At 39.8% G+C, this 16965-nt stretch overlaps 1 protein-coding gene across 11 annotated transcripts in view; it reads left to right on the top strand.

The window, feature by feature from the left end:
- The window catches only part of ANKS1B (ankyrin repeat and sterile alpha motif domain containing 1B), a 427137-nt gene that overhangs the window by 328893 nt on the left and 81279 nt on the right, over positions 1 to 16965 (top strand). The window contains exon 1 of one of the 11 annotated variants that reach the window (XM_054066158.1): positions 9784 to 9921. The exons of the other annotated variants lie outside the window; for them this stretch is intronic. The gene's annotated coding sequence lies outside the window, so the exon portion shown is untranslated. Of the gene's footprint in view, positions 1 to 9783; positions 9922 to 16965 lie in introns of those variants that run through there. 11 annotated transcript variants of the gene reach the window in all.

Below are 16965 nucleotides of genomic sequence, written 5' to 3'. Positions count from 1 at the left end.
TCTGTGCTTATACTTGGAGTTTAAAGTTTGCTATGTACTTTGTCATTAATATAGATACTGGTACCATTCAAAACAGGTATGAATCAGATAAATCAAGCTAAGTCATACAGCCAGATAAATTCCTCTCTACTTTCTCCCTAAATATGGGGAGGATGCTTTATCATCTGGCTGAATTTTGATAACAAAAATCTGAACTGGCCTGGCTGCCTTGCTTATGTCTCCTTCCAGTCAGTTAAACAAAAACTCCAGCCTCTGATATGCACATTCACCTTACCGCAAATGAACAGAGGGAATTATGATACATTTTATCCTGATAGATTTTTGTCTTTGAGACCCTTTCTACATTTTTACTGCCGTCTGCACCATGGACTGCTGATGTAATGCTAGAACCACATTCATAGGAAATATCAGACATTCAGATTTAATTAACAGCTAATTATCAGCCCTTCTGGCCTTTGTAGTTAATACCACGCCAAATTCAAGAAATAATTTGGATAGGTAATTATAAATGCTTTTTTAAAGTAAGGAGTTAAGCACCTACAAGATTCTACCTTTACAAAAATGTGATTGCTAAAACTGTCACTGATTAATCCGTATTTGGGAGGAATAGGCAGCATTTAAAAAAGACAAAAGTGTATTCCCATTGTCCAAAAAAAGCTCATTAGAAATTAGACAGAAATTCATAAGATCTCTAAAGAAAAAAGATATGAAATGGAAGAGGGAAAAAAGTAATTTCTTAGAACTTTTCTTTTAATGGATGAAAGCATGCAGCATCCAATGCCAGTTGCCAGGGACCAGGCTTTGCAGCATGCTGGGGGTGATTGTTACACCACAGTGCATATTACAAGACTGGGGACTAAGGAGTCACTGTCATGCACAATTCAATTTATATTTAATTTGTACAGGCTTGCAAGAATTGTTGTTTGCATAACCAAATGTATCCTTTCATAATACGGCTTTTCACTCTGCTTTTCCTTCACTCATGCCCATAAATCACCATTTTCTGTTTATATTCTAAAGTTACACTGCCGTCCTTAATGTAATAGCATTCGAAGCAAAACATTTATGAAAATGAATGGTTTGCATATGTAGCAGTAAATGTCTAAAGTACCTAGAGGTGGTTAAAATGCAATATAATTGTATGATACAAAGGCCTAAATCAGTCTTACTTTTTTGTTGCCTTTTATCAAAAGCCATAGGTTATTGTAGCTACAGAGTTGCCTGGGCTTGAGATGACCTCTAGGGGTCACCTGATACTTTCTATTCCAAAGCCTGAGGTTTATTTAATTATTTCTAAATTCGCCCAGAAATAAAAGACTGCTTGAACAGATTTTCACTGTAAGCTCTGTTTTGTACATGAATTCTTATTCGTTCAGGTATTATGCAGTCTCTCCTACAGTGTAACCTAAATTTTATCTTCTTCACGTTAAATGAGTTCCTTGGTCTTCTTTGATTAATCCAAAAACTGGCCTACTTTATGACATGGCTTTAATTATTTGTAGACAGTTCCTGTTATGTCATTTTCCTCCGGATGGCACTTGCTAACTCTGTCATCCCACACAGATCTTGTTTCCCAAGAACCTCTGTTCCATTGCAGTCTTTCCAGCTTCCTTGGCCAGAGCGCATCCTTTTAAATGTGGTGTCCCTAGAAAATTCCCTGACCTTTAATCTCTGTCGAGGACCGCATAGCCATCTCGCTCAGTATTTGGGTTGTGCTTTTCCAGACTGAATGAAAAAAAACCTGAAAACCTGAGCCTAAAGAAAACCCTACAAACAAGGAGGAGGAAAAGGCCAATTTAAGGGAGAAATTGAGAGTGATGTTAAGAGGGGCAGCAGCTGGGACCGTACTGAGGTTCTGTCCCCTGGTTTACTCATGTCAGTCAGGTGTAACTACAGAACAGCAAGAGCTGATGTTGTTCTGGTGAGCCTAGGAGGGGTGTGTTATGTTATCAACTTTCTTGCATACAGGCATTCCCATGATCAGAGGCAAGTTCTTTAGGTCATCCCCTTTGCCATAAATTGTCTTATGGTATGGAATTCCAGTATCTTAATAGAGAAAAATAGCACACCTACCACTTCTGCAGCAGTTGGAAATATTAACGTAGGATCACTTTACATTTGATCCCTGGGAGAGAAGTGAAGGTCATTGTACCTTTGCTTTGCATTCATTATGCACCAATCTCTTCTGGCCCTAAAATACAGGAATTTTCTGAACAATTAAAGTGGTTTGTATTTTTACAATGTATGTTTTGTCTTTAATTTCTTCCTAAAGCCTGAATGGTTTTTTTTCTTAAAGTGATAAAAATAAAGATTTTTCATCCACTGAATATTCTATAAGCTTAAAATTTCTTTTAACTTTGACTCATGGCAAGAAAATGAAATCACAAAATATTTAATGGAGAAATTTTTCTGAAAAAGTTTAATTCAGAGACAGCCAGATGCTTCTTTTGAATTTTAAGTCAAAACAAAATTGCAGCATTGTAATTTAAAAGCCTACTGCGTTTATCTTAATCTGGGATCAGTCTTCATAGACACATTTCATAATAAGCTGTAGTCTAGTGACTCCTCTGATTCACCGTGGTGTTTGTTCAGAAGGAATCTCATACTGTAGTGAAAGACAGACCTTGAGGGACTCTACCCTTCTGGGAAAACACAGAAATCTTAATTACAGATCCCGTGAGAATGTCACTGATTTGGAAAGATAGTAGACTTTTTTGAGCTTGTGGGGAAAAAGTTATTGAAACGGAATACTTAAATTTTTTTTTTGTTTTACTTATTCAAAGCTCACCATCCCAGGAAGAAATGCTTCCACTGGATTTTTGAAATGAAAATTCTATGTCTTTAATGGAATATTTAATTATGAAGAAATTACATCTATCAGTAAACTGGGATAGTAATGATACTGTGTACCTCTTGATTCTCTTTTGACTTTTTTCTGATCTCTCTACTTTATAATTCATCTATCAATCTGCTAATAATATATTGACAAATTTTACACTGGAGAGTCTCAGAAATTTGCATCTAATATTTGACCATTTGTATCTAATCTTTGAATAGTGTGTATACATTATAGCCACCATTACAATACAGTAATTATTTGCAGCATGGCCTTAGACACCAATAACAATATTCAGTATTTTTTTTAAACATGCATATGCATCTTACAGTGCCATTAAATATATATATTTGAAGCCATATATTTAGTGACTGTATACATTCTGCATGCTTACATGTGCCTTTCTAAAGTCAGCTTTCTCTTCAAAGCTGATCATCACGTGGTATTTTCAGACTAGCTATACTGTCCAACTCAGAATTTATTTTCTCAACTAACCTGCTCTCTCTATTCTGTGAATCATTTATTCCTTTCTCTGTGTCTCAGAAATTTTTAAAAATAGTGCATTTACAGGAAAGATAATACAACAAAACAACTTTTATGCTTTTATGTTTTCTTTAACTACACGAAGGCCACCAACTGGCCAAGCCAAGTGTCTCCTTACCTCAGTTCAGTACTCCGTTATCTCTTACCTTCTCCCACTAAAGATATGCACAATAACATGCACAGACATTCACTTCATAGGTCACTGGTTAGTTATTTGATTATCAGGAAGTGAATACTCTGTTCTATAGTTTTGAGGTAATATTTCACTGTATACATTTCTTAGTCAGGATTAACAGCCTATTTCCACTCTTTTTCAACGCTTTCTTTCCCGATCACTTAAGATTATATAAGTTCATTTACCTACTTATTTTCTTTTCTAGTTAGTTACATGTAGAATAATCATTGTGGTCACAAGAATAAAATGGGTCTGTGTGCTTTTCCTAATTTTTTTTAGTTTCTTTAAAAGATTTCCTAGAATCTACTTGAAAACCTACTTGAAAACAGATTATATTCATATGGATATTCCATATGGAAAATTAAAGACACTTCAAACTAGATTCTCTATGGTCTTTTAGAAACTATTTTTTTATCTTTTTTCCAACAATTTGGGTTGTAATGCCTCCTCACTCCTGTGCTCTGTTTAGGCAAATAAACAAAATCCAAAAGCTTCAGACCTGTACTGTCTCAGGAACTCCTTTCTGCTGTCTTCTGCTCTCAAAGAAACTGTCTTTACAAATATTCCATATTTATAACCACCACCACCAGTAACTGCCCAACTCACTTCTTGTCACCATATTTGAAGGCAGGTTAAGGTAGTTTGTAGTTACTCCATTCCTTTGTCACTCAGGCACTAGCTAGAATCGGGCATTTAGTGATCCTGTATGAACTAGACATCTCTATTTGCCCATTATTTGCCCAGGTGACATTGAGATATTAAATTTCTTCTTTCATTAATGCTTCTTCTTTTTTTTTTTTTTTAAATAGATCTATGAGATTGTCCAGGAAAAACAAGAGCATAATGTTGTGTTTGCCAGTGAGAATTCCTTCCCAAACCCTATCACACTGCAGCACTAGCCCCTACAGAGATTAGAGTGGTTTCAGATGACAGCCCCAGTTATCTCTTTGGGTGCGAGTCCCGCAGTAACTACTTGTCCACACAAGTTTATTTGGACTTGCTATACCAAAGAAATTGTATAGCACAAATTTATCAGCTTCTTTGGACTTCTCTCCGATGACAAAAAATTTTTAAGAATAAAAATAAAAATTAATTCTGGACTGTTCTGAAACATAGGTACTTGGGCTTCTAATTTGAGATTTGAATTAGAAGAAATGTATAAAGAGGAGTCTGGTTTTACCATAGTAGCTAGATTTATTTCTAATTCTTAAGTTTTCTCGTCTAGGATATTTAAGCAATCAGAAGCGTTTGCCCTGTACAGCAAGATCCTATCCTCTGAATGCTGACCCAGAGATGAAAATAAAGCCAACTTGCAGGACTGGCGGTAAATTCCCCTGGAGACTGCTCTGCTTAAACCAGCATTCTGTTAGTTTTCGGTGTTCAAAGATGACAACTCCCTTTCTCTTCTCCAATTTAAACCTAATTCTCTTCTTCTTCCCCAAGCCAACACAGATTCTTCATCTATCTTCAGTTAGTGTACTCCTTTCATCCTGATTCGTCACAGTACTGTTGGAAGTGTTTCAGTCTCTGATGAGCTATACGTCATTAGAATAATGCATATATATTTTACCAAGTGCATAGTCTTCGTTACATACTTAACTTTCTTTAAGGACCATGACTGATCACTCATTGGAGTTATAGCACATAACTCCCAACAACAAACTTCTTTAAACATTGTTTGCACCTCTCCCCCTCCCCCACACCCTTTCTCACCTGTATACTCACCCTTAGGCAGATATAGGATCTTTTGGCATCTCATTTCAGCAATATAGTATAATAGTAAAAATTTCTAATATGGTTTTATCCATTGGATCAAAGTATGAATATGCTGGCTCAGCAAACATACCTTAGCAATTGTTTTATTTCAATATCTGAATAGTATTATGTTTATGTGTATTCTGTGGCATGGAGTCAATCAGCTCAGTCTCTATTCATGAAATGTAAAATTGATGTATTTGGCCCTGAGAAAGGATTGTAAAAGCAGTCCTATTTAATATTTTAAATGATTTTTATCTTGCTTTTTATTAAAGATCATTCCCCTGCTTGCAAACAGGAATTAATTTTATCTTGCTCTGACTTTCTAGATCCCTTGATAGAGACTCAACCGTTAAGGGTATGGATATCAGCAAAGCAGTTCCAATTAGCAAATACTTATCTCTAACAAGAAGTCAAGTTATTATAACACAGAACTTTTCAGCCTTGTTGAAAGAAAAAGAAATAGAACAAACCTTTGAGAAGTTATTTGAGCAATCAGGATATATTTTTAAATTTTACTAAAAATAAGTTACTTCAACTTATTTTCAAAAATAAACTTTATTGCTGAAGGACAATAATTTTCCATGACTAAAAATTCCCAATATGAAGCTAAGTGTTTATTAACAATAAATTCTAAGTATAAAACAAATTTCCTCCCTTTTTTCTGACAGGCTTCATTTTTCCCTGAAAATATATGTAACATTGTTTGTCAATAGAAAAAATAACTATTAAGGGTCATTTTGTTAAAATCTAAGTCTATTTTGACTTTTTCATGAAAGAGAACCAGGTCTACAAATCAACCACAATGGATGAAGCTTGCAGGAATGTGTAATGGTATGAAAAAAAATCTGCAGCCATTCACTAGAACAAACAATTTGACAGGATTGTGCCATTGCTGTAAAAAAGAAAGCAAGCTGTCTAACTCCTTTTGAGAAGAATCGTGGCCAGCAGAAAAGCTCCTCATCCTGTAGATCTGTGGTAAACAGAACTACAGATAAATGAAGTGTTGGACCAAGCTTTGATCACTGTGATCAGCACGTGAGCACATTTTGCTGATCAGTTCAATGAGAAACAAAGGGAATTTTTAAGAAAAGAAAATTCTATTTCTGATCTGATCAGATCCACCCATACCATCACTGACAGAGTTTGGTCTCCACACACCCCCCTAAGAATTTAGAGCTTTGAAAAATAGTTGCTAAAACTCATTGAATCTACCCTTCTGAGTAGATTCCCAGTACTAAAACAAGTTGTTAATCTGCTTTCAGGAAAAGACACTCACCATATAGTGGCCCACACAGCCCTCAAACCAGGACAACCTGTCAACAGCCCCTACTTCCCATACTGTATTTCTGCCCAACCTGTAACATCCACAAGAACATTAACTGAAGAAACGACCTATTCACGGCCATGAGGGAGGCAAAGTTTGTCTCTTTATAGTAGCAGATCTCTCTGATAGACTGTGAAGTATCCTAATGTACATAAATGTGAATGGTCAAGCACTTCATTCATTTTTGCCTTTAGTTATCTGGTCCTATCAGGATGCAGGGTAGCCAACCTTGCCTTCAATTCCAAAACAAGAGCAGGTTGAGAGCACCAGGTAGAGCTGTCTCCGCTGATGACAGCATGCAGGTGCAGATATGTCTCACTCATCGCTGACACAGCCATGACACCTACTCAGCCACATGCAGTCAGACCTTAGAGAAAAAGCTGCTGGCAGGAAAAACATCCAGGCAGGATGAAGGTGAAAGTGACTGAATGGGAGATGTACCTCGTGCTGCAATAATGCAGATCTTGCCTGTCAAAATCTGGGTTCATATTTGCCTCCTTGCCAAATTCCTAAATTTCTATCTCCTTTCTTTCAGTTTCTTGCTATAAACCATCATCCTTTCCTAGGACTTGCTAACAGTTACACACTTGTTTCTTTCCTGCTGAGCTGCTACAGTCCACAATATATTACAATCAATGGAAGTAATGAAGTTTACGGCAGGTATAGAATCTGGCTGGCACTTCCACCACGTTCTGCCATCATCACATTGGGCTCATGCTGATCTCCTTAACTTATTCCTCCTTTGGCTTAGCAATTCCATTAAAGTATTGCTCTTAACTCACAAAGCTGTTAACAGAGCACATCCCACCTATACCAAAGATCTGATTTCAATGTACAAATGCAGATCACAAACCCAAGACAAAGTGAGTTGGAACTATGCAGAAAGTCTTGTATGCTGAAGAGACAGAGATGAGGAGATCGAAGGTATTAGAAAAGTTTAGACAAATTCATAACCAACATTAGACATTTCAAGGAAATATTGTCAAAATGTCTGCTTTGAAAAGACCTGTTCATGTCAGAACAAAGATGACACTGATAATTTAGATGTAATATTTTATACGGCATTAACATATTTTGAAAAGATGAAAAAAGAAACGTTTTGAAATGGTCATGTTCATATTTACAGTCTAAATCTTTGGAATTCTATTCAGGAAACATTTCAAAATGTTTATGTTTTCTCCTGATTCAGAACGAAACCAAACTTTTGTATTCTGTTCAGCCGTTCTCCGTATGGCCTACATCAAATCTATATAAACAACAGACTGCATCTATAAGATTTTCTTGAAAAACTGGAGCTGTGGGAAGCAGACCGTATTCAGTTCAAATCAAAATAACTTTCCAAACCTCATCCTATGATGTGCTTTTGAATTAATCCTTAGGGTTCCCCAACATTAATTTGGCAGGACTAATTAATTAAAGTCAGTTAAAATATAGAAAACTACATCTAAGAGCTTGCATTACTACTTTAACATTCCTCTCAACTCCTAAATAACCAACAGTTGCTCTTCGTAATTCAAAGAAAAACTTGCTCTACTGCCTTTGCTCATATACGTACTAGCGCCTTCAAATCAGCGCTATATTGGGGTTGAGTTGAGTCAATCCAGATGACCCGTTACATATCACTGAGCTCGGTGTCTATATGCATGGCCCAACGATGCTTTTTGTAGAGAAAGGGTGTATTATCAACACTGTTTAAAGCCAAGAGAATCATTTCTGAATATGATCAGATAGTTCTTGAAAGATTTGCTTTTGAAAAAATGCAGCGTAGCAGTAGTTTAAGCCCCAATTAAAGCTCTGAGGGACATACACTCAAGAGAGCTTCAAATGGGATTTATTTTGGTGCTTGATGTTCTATCTAAGCATGAGCAGTTGGACATGAATTTGGTTTCTACATTTAGTCAGTATGAGGTCTTTGAGAAACTTAGGCTACAGGCTTGTATGTGTGCTTGGAAAGTTTGCATTGCCGGTGTACCGGCTCTGAAGCTTCTACTTTATTCCATCTGTGTTCATCCTCTTGCAGTGGCTGCAAATCACTGTGAATTTCAGCACTGTGAATCGCTTGTGTGAAACCGTGCCCAAGGAGTGACACTCGTAATATTTATCTCATTTTTTTTATTAAGCTTTTTATTACACAGCAGATAGAAAAGCCAGTTGTCTTCCAGGCTTGGTAGCTCCAAAGGCAGGATCAGGGCCTGGGGCACCTCACTGGTTGGCATCTTGGATAACCCTGCTGGGAGCCAGCCAGAGAAACGCAGCCTGCGTTGGAAACCGCATACTCCCCTTCACTTTACCTGCTGTAACACGGTAAAATTTTTTTGACTTGGTAAAATATTTCTCCCAGCCTCTGCTGGTTGAGCTTGTCAGATAACTGTGCTCAGCCATGGAGTGTGGAACCACCTCGGGGAAGCCGAGTAAGAGATAAGAGCCGCCATGGGGGACTAAAAGTGCAGCTCTGTCCTCTGACATTTTGTAAAGTTAAATTGCAGGGGCGTTATCTTTTGTGTTTTATTTCCTTTATTACCCAGCGCTGGTGCTGCTTAGTGGGATGCGGTTACCAAAGTCAACAGTCCCAGGGGATGCTTATTTGTTCGTATTAACGCAGGGATTCGAGCTCTGCTAAGATTTACTTAGACATTAGTGTTTTAAAAAAAAAAAGAAAAAAGAAAAAACAAAAAAGAAAAAAGAAAGAAAGGGAAAAAAAGAGAGAGAGAAGGAAAGAAGGGGGTTTTGCCGAGGGAGCAGGGGAAGGCGCTCGCTCGCCAGCGGCCGCGGGCACAGAGTTTCGCCGGCGGTTCCCACGGCCCCCGAGACGCCCCGTCTCCCTCCGGGGAGCGCCCGGCCGCGCTCCTGCCTCGGCTGCGCGGGTGGGCGCGGAGGTAGAGGCAGGGCCCATATCCATAGTAACGGCGGAGGATGGAGATGGGGAGGGAGAAGAGGGAGGCGGCGCGGCAGCTCCCCGCCCGCCGCAGCCCGCGCGGCGCCGGGAACCGCACCGAGACGCGGTGAGCGCGCGCGCGCGCGCACCCCTCCTCCTCCTCCTCCACCCCGAGGAGCGCGCGCGCGCGCCCCCGCGGGAGGGAGGGAGGGGAGGGGAGGCGGGCGGGGGCGCGCGCGGCGGCAGCTGGACGGGGAGGGCGGCGGGGGCTCCGGTGCGCGCGGCTCCGCGGCGCTCGCCCTCGCCTGACTCACCGCGGGGAAGATGCTCCGGGCCGAGGGGTAGCGGCTGCGGAGCAGACGTCCCCCCCCTCCTCCCCTCCTCCTCGCCCTCCCCGCCGCCGCTCCTAGGTGAGACCGGGGGGGGCAGGGGAGGGCTGGGCGAGCCGGGGGGCCGGGCACGGGGCCACCGGGCGCCGCCCCCGCGCATCCCCGACCCGGGCAAGGGGGAACGGGGGGGCTCGGGGAGGGAGAGCGCCGGTGGCAGATCCCGGGGGCTGATCCTCGGGGCCGATCCCGGGGGCAGATCCCGGGGGCCGATCCCGGGGGCCGGCGCCGCCTGCGGTTGCCGCTTTCGCAGGATTCTGTCATCCCTCGCCTCGCCGGTGCCTCCGGGTCCCGCCCGGGGGGGAGGCGGGGGGTGGGGGGAACGGGCAGCGGGAGTTTGAGCCGCTCGACGTGTGCGCTTGGCCGGTGAGTTTTCACCGGGCCGACGTGGGAAGGGGGGAAGAAGGGAGCCCCGGGGAGCCCCGGTGTGCTCCGTCCCCTCGATACCGAGCGATCGCGGGGATGCGGGAGGACGCGGGCATCCACACCGTCTGCCGCACCCGGGAGAGAGCGGCGCACGGAGCCGCCGCCGCTTTCGGAGGGGGCTGTGCCCGCGTTCGCATCGCCGCCTCGGCTGGCTGAGGTCTTGGAACTTGGCCGTGACGTGCCCTGGTCTTAAACTTGTCGAGGAGGTCTTGGCCTCAAGGCACTGCTGTTTGTCTTCTCGGTTATTGAAGGAACGCTAGTGGAGTGAAGTGCTACGGTTCTTTAAATAATAAATCAATAAATAAAACCCCAAAAAGGATGGAAAGCAGAAGTGTGTACAGATTAGAATGATGGTTTATGCTTCCGTATCTCAGAGAAGACTCGTGTTGGAAAAATACATCCTCGCAGTTACTTTACCTTATGGCAGGAAGGCGGTGTTGGTATTGGGAGAGGAAAAACATGATACCTGAGAATTTAATTTGGAACGCAGTTTGCTGCACACGTGCAGGAACGGTGTTCCTGAGGATTTTTAGCATGTGGGCTGATGCATGTTGCCATGTGCCTTGCAATATTCCTTGTGCTCTGTGAGCGGTGGCAATGCATTGCCCACATGCACGAAATCAAGGTGTGCTCCATACTGTTCTCAGCAGCAACTGCATTAGCGAGGGAAAACTACAGTGTCCGTCTGTGGCAGAGTTACTGATACAATGTATCATAATGGCTCCTTAAAGAACATTTTAACTTATGCCCTTAAGGAGACGTCAACTAATGCTAAAGTAGACCCTGAAGTGATGAGTAGTAAACCTCTCGTTTGAATGTGCATTAAGAACCAATTTGTGTCATTTTCTGTATGTTGCAATATACAAAATATAATAATCTGCTAAAAAGAAACAAACCTCAGTGGAACGTTTTTGCATGATAACGGTACATTTTTTCCTGAATAAATATGAATAGGAATTGTAAGCATTCATGTAAAGTTGGTACTTGCTTTCCAAGTACAAAACCTCGATCCTGGTGCATGCAGTTACCATAATGAGTTAAAACTCCATTCTGATGGCATCCTAAAAATTCCAGTGATAGTCTGAAAAGAATGGTGAGTAAGTGTTTTTAGCTGACGAGTTTTGCTCTGGAGACACTTGCTCACCAAGAGTTCTGATCTTTTTTTATGTGTGTATATAACTCATACAAGCTGTGGTTGTGCAGTCACTCGTGGACCCTCTTAACCTCATACACCTGACAAGTTCCATTTCAAGAATTTGTACAAATTGTTGACAGATGAGAGCTGCAGAACCCGCTGGTGTATTCAAAGTAAGCTCTGCTTTCTGTAGTATTGGTAAGCTTCTTTATATTATTTTTTTTTTCCCAGAGAAAGGAGATGTGATAGTCAGGAAAAGATAAATATATCCAGTAAGAAGGCCAATTAAAACGTACCATACATATTCATTCTATTTAGAAGGCATATATACATGCAGTACCCCAAAATGAATTTGAAAAGCTGAGGGCTTGATGCTTTTTCTTTTAGTATTTTTTTCTTTGGGGAGGGGTAATGACACCTCTAACTAGAAGTGGGAACATGGAGTTAAAAAGGGAGGGTAGAAAATGTGAAAATTTGGAACAGAGCTGTCGATAAAGCTGCTATCAAAGAAGGCTGCGCTGAACTGAGAAACTAAAGCTGATCTGCTTTAGGTAAGTTTTGCTGCTGAGGAACTTGAGGAAGGAGCTGTGACCCAGGTCAGTTGTGATTTGACTTACATTCTAAAAGCAAGATGTTGGAAATGCTTACTTCAATTTATTTCCATTCATAGGAAGGATTCAGATTTTGCTTTGCTTTTAATATTGAGCAACTGGCATTTTGTATTTAAGGATTATATTTAAGGATTATATTAAGGATCTTTGTATTTATTTGATATTAGTGATTGGCATAATGAATAATATTCTTCACAAATAGTAAACTTCCACCTTGCTTTGAGCAGACAGAGAAACCGCCAAGCCTTGGACTTAAGCTCTCTTGGCTCTTGATCCTGAGAAATCTGCTCTGCATGCAGACTGGAAGTTAAAGCAGAGATGAGAGCGAATAGTATCATTCTGGGTACAATCCTATTCACTTGCTAAATACCAAGCATGCCTATTATCACAATGCTTTGCTTACTAGATGTTGAAAATTTATGTTAGTCTTCCAAAACAACAATCGTTGTGATGAGCTGGCCAGTTTTTACTCAGAGAGATACAATTTGGGATTGTTTTCACATTTGGGAATGTGTTGCTTTATACTAGTTCACATTTTCAATGTTGTCTTCACAGTTATATGAGCTATAAGCTTATTTTTAAGAAATCACAGTCAAATTCTGGAGAATAACACCTTCATAAAATTGTACCAGTCTGGCACACTTCACTCTCCAATGTAATTTTTCCCTTTGTGTAGGCAATAACAGAGGGCTGCTTGTGCTTGATCTTTTAGTCCATGTGCCAACTATGCCAGCTTGTCTACAAGACAGTAGTCTTGGTTCCAAGTATCAAAGGGTTATGCTGTAGATAAACCTGGCTTTGACAAGGTAATCAAGCTAGGGAAAGCATTTCGTTGTCATGGTTTGATTGCTGTCTGTATCCATAGTCTTTCTGTATTTTTTGCCTTTGAGGATAAAAGCTTTGAAATGTGATAATTTCAGTAGAGTGTTTGAGTGTGTTAAACTGAGTATTTTGAGCACTGAGATTCAAAGATGCAGGTCTTCACACACCTTATTCTCAACAGTTTAGCTTTAAACGTTATCAGTCTGCTCCGTTGTTTGAATTGCTCTGGGAGATTGTCTTGGTTTATGAATTACATTTAAAGACAGTGGGGTGGTTTTGGCAGACTTTCAGTGATCATATTGCTTTTGACATGGAGTTATATGCTGCTCAGTAATCCAGGAGAAGAGGAGCAGACACTTGATGTTGGGGGGTTTTATCCTGCCTTTTTATTTACGTACTCTGGAGCAATAGAATTTTTCTAAAGGTCCTTCAGTCAACTAGCAAACATTTCTTCCTCTCTCCAATAATTTTAAGAAAACTTCAAATTTAGGCTGGATTTACTTTCATGAGCTTGAGTGTAGTGCTAATGAGAGGAAAGGATCTTGTTGAAGTTGTCATCCCGTAATGAATTTCTCTGAAGTTCTTGCTACATTCCAAATGGCATCATTAGGGAGCAAGCCTTTCTTCTTTGGTAAAAGAAAAGTGATTCTGAGCTAATAAGTGCTGGAAGACCTCCTGGAGACTATCTCTGTCCTTCTATCACAGAGTAGAACAGATTGTTATTGTTGTGGAAATCTTCAAGCACAAAAGAGATAATCCAAGAACAACTCTGGTCTTTCTCTGTTTCTTACTTCCTGCCTTCAGCCTCCTACTAGTGGAATATTTCTAACTCAACTGGCTGAGGAACATCTTGGAGAGTTTTCTAATGCCTTTCATAAAGAGAGATGACACTCGCATAGTCCTCACTTAGCCCATTCCCCTGGGGCTGGAGAGTATCTTTGCAATACCTCCGGAGAAATCACAAGAACATACAGACTGCAGTGTTATCAACGTCATGATGACACCCAGCATTTGCCTGTTCGTCATTAGGACTCCAATCCCAATGTATCTGTGCACTGAGATTGGGTTAAGGTCAAATGCAGCTTGATTAAGGGGAGAGAGAGGTCATGAGTAAGGACAGTGTATCTGAAGATCTCCTAAAATCCCTGGCTATTCTATCACGTGAGGGCTCTTGCTCGAGTAAAGTTGTCTTCAACACCAGAGCATATTCACTCTATGGAAGGTTAAGATTGTACTTTTTTTTTTCCTCTTGTAGATACTCATAACTTGACTTGTTTCCAAGACTTGCATGACCCCTTGCTAAACAATCAAAAATAAAGGCAGTTTTCCTTGAAGAAAACAAGTTGGCAATTCCAGCTAGTCTAGAACTGATAATTATAACCATCCTATTTTTTTTCTAAATGTACCACGCATGCTATACGCTTATATGAGGTTTGTTGCATGTAATTAGTTTATTCTTCTTCATTCAGTTCCTGGTTTTTGCAGTAAGCAAACATCTGAAGTGGGTTTTCTGTTGTATAGAATACTTTAAGTTCTGATGCTGTAAAAGGGGTAGATTTAATAGTAGCTGCAATAATAGCAGATGAAGTCAACAGGGAGTTTTTCCTGTTTGACAGCAGATTTTAGCCCATTGTTTGATTTCTGAAGAACTTTTTTTTCCAGAAAGTGCTTCTCTACAGTAGAGAATAAACATTTCATTTTTCAGGACATGTAAACATGGTGAAACATGAAACTAATAAACACTTGTGTTGTTTGTCCAACTGTGGATGGTTATCTAAACTTTTCATTTAGCTGACTGGTCCTCCATACTGCAGAGTGGAGTCAGACCTTCAATGCTTCTGGGTATTTATATGTATGCTGCTTTGGCTGGTCCTTAATACTTTGAAGTAAAACTTGTAAAGATGTCAGTGAGATTATGTCTTTTTTTTACCAAGCGCATACTGAAGATAATTTCTTTCTTCTTTGTGTATCTGTTCAGTGAAGAACACTATTACACATATAATCCTTATATTTCTAAGTATTGTGAATGATGGTAAAAACCACTGGTAAATTGATAAGCAACAAAAATGGTTGGATGGAATTATTCCTTATATAGGAAAATGCAAAGTGAGTTTCAGTGTTCATCAATATTTATTATATAATACTTAAATGTGTAGGTATATGCATGTGAATACACATGTATAATAGGAATAACTTTAATTATGAAAGTTTTACTGCTGTAATGCATGATCATCTCAGTGATATTAGGCTTCATCTCGCTCCATTGAAATTGATATTAAGGGTCTCGTAATTGTAAATAGATTAGTAAAGAGTGCTTTTGGAAACAATCTAGCAACTTCTTAACTGTTGTATAAAGTCTTAGATAATGTCACTTATTGTATAAATAAATTTGTTGGGTAAATGTCAGTTTGCAAACAGTTAAACCACTTACATTTTAACATAATTGAAAACAGTCTGATTTTCTCCTTCAGGATCCCATAATCAAAGAGCTGTTATACTTGTCATGCTTTGTTAATGCTTTTATTTTCCAGGTGTGTTTTCAGAGGCAATTCTACAATCTAGGAAAAGTGTTACTTTGTTAATAGTACAGTCACCTGGAAAGCTTATTGTTAAGGAGTACCCAACTGGTTTGTGAAACACCTGACTTATTATAAAATGATAAAAATATATAGAACTTCAACATGCCATAGTAGTATTTGTAAACCACCACAGAGGTAAGTGGATATTGGAGTAAATTGTCAAGCAGAAAAATACTTTAACAAAACCTAAGGGAATTATTGTACAAGTCATTTGTACTTTTACTGAAGCCATTTATGAAACAAAATGCAAGTTATTATTTTTCTTTAAAGCCTGAATGTGTTGGTGTTCCTTTTCTTAACACTAGCCAAAAACAAGAATTCAAGGATTTTCGTAGCTCTTTATGAGTACTTCTCAATCCTAACAGATGTTATGTCCAGCTTAGGTATCTCAGAAGCAAAGACTGGCTCTTTATAAAAAGATTTCCGAACCTCATCTTCATTTAAAATCTCACAGTTCAAGCGTTAAGAGTAATGGATGCTCAAAGGTTTAAAAATCTCATGTGCTAACCTTTTCCTACTTATTGATTTAATTAACTAACTGTCCATGTGATTTTTATGTACTTGTGCAAAATGACAATTAATCTATTAATATTGCCTGAATACTGTAAATTTGCACTCGTTTAAGCACGAAAGCATGGGAAGAGCACTAAATATTATGACTTTCATTTTCTGCTTGGATTCTATTGGTTCTAATTTTTGTTGTTTGAAAGGCTATCTTTGTGACCTGTGTGAGAGATTAACAGGCCCTTTTGCCTTAGCACAAGATACTGATTTTGAGGTCTTCATGTGGTACCGTGACTTGACTTCCAAACCACTGTCTGCACCCAACCATCTCAGTACGCTGCCAAACAGCTCCATACTTGTTCATTAAATTCTTTATGTATGTGTTAGTTTGGGGCTGGCCTGAATGAAATACACCCTTTCCACCTCTAGTGCATGGCCGTGCCCATTCCTGCTCCCTTTCTAAGGCTTGCTGTCACCATTCCTGTTCTTTACAGAGCTGTCTGGGACTAAGCGGTGGCTCTCAGGATGATACGCACAAGGAAGCGTAGGGTAGGAGAAGAAAGCAATCAGATTTTGAACGAGGTTCTCAGCTGGTGTAAATTGTCATAGCACTATTGATTTCATTGACCGCACAGACTGAAGATCATGTGTCAGGAGTAATCTTCATGCTAGGAATAAGGACAAGCAGTACAGTACATTCAGTTATACCTGCAATGAAGCAGTGTTTGGGCAGCTCCTGACATTGCTATCACTGTCATGAGAGTCCCAATGCTGATAGAAGCCCCATGGATTCTTCCTAAATATGCCATCTTTTGATGTGATTTGATTTACTTCTTGATTCATTTGCATTGACCCATTAATTGGCTAAAACTTCAGAAAAGATGAATGTTGAACAGGAAAACTTGAGAATATTTTCCTTCTTTGTAGCCTAAAAATTAGGCTCTAAACTTGATGATTCAGTATGTAGTTTTCAAAGAAAAGGGTACCTTTA

The sequence above is a fragment of the Cuculus canorus genome, chromosome 1, assembly GCF_017976375.1.
Source record: "Cuculus canorus isolate bCucCan1 chromosome 1, bCucCan1.pri, whole genome shotgun sequence".
NCBI classification, from domain to species: Eukaryota; Metazoa; Chordata; class Aves; order Cuculiformes; family Cuculidae; genus Cuculus; species Cuculus canorus.
This window is presented reverse-complemented; position numbering and strand designations above follow the sequence as displayed.